This window comes from Geospiza fortis, unplaced genomic scaffold, assembly GCF_000277835.1.
Source record: "Geospiza fortis unplaced genomic scaffold, GeoFor_1.0 scaffold424, whole genome shotgun sequence".
Lineage (NCBI taxonomy): Eukaryota > Metazoa > Chordata > Aves > Passeriformes > Thraupidae > Geospiza > Geospiza fortis.
The window spans coordinates 220,221-220,512 of NW_005054354.1; the positions used below are offsets into that span (position 1 = coordinate 220,221).

At 41.1% G+C, this 292-nt stretch overlaps 1 protein-coding gene across 1 annotated transcript in view; it reads right to left on the reverse strand.

Moving 5' to 3' along the window:
• TBC1D22A (TBC1 domain family member 22A) overlaps positions 1-292 on the reverse strand; it is a 165,647-nt gene that overhangs the window by 118,444 nt on the left and 46,911 nt on the right. The window lies entirely within an intron of this gene.

A 292-nucleotide genomic window follows, 5' to 3' on the forward strand; every position in this document is an offset into this window, starting at 1 on the left:
GGGAAAGAGAAGAGTGCTCAGCCAGCCAAAAATTCACACCACAAAAAAGTAATCAGCTTTTTATTGAAGCTGTCTCTGAATTGCCTCACAGGTCTGACATCAGGAGAGCTAATGCCACAACTCAATTGACACAGTGGTTCAGAGTTGTTCATCTTAAAGCACTATAGAAGAATCAGCCAGAAAAACCTAGAGATGCTATCAGTGCTTTTCCTCACTACAGCGTTAATCCCTTCTTGCAGTTACTTTAATGTGAAGTCAGAATGAAGCCTTTCGTAGGACACTGATAGTCTTT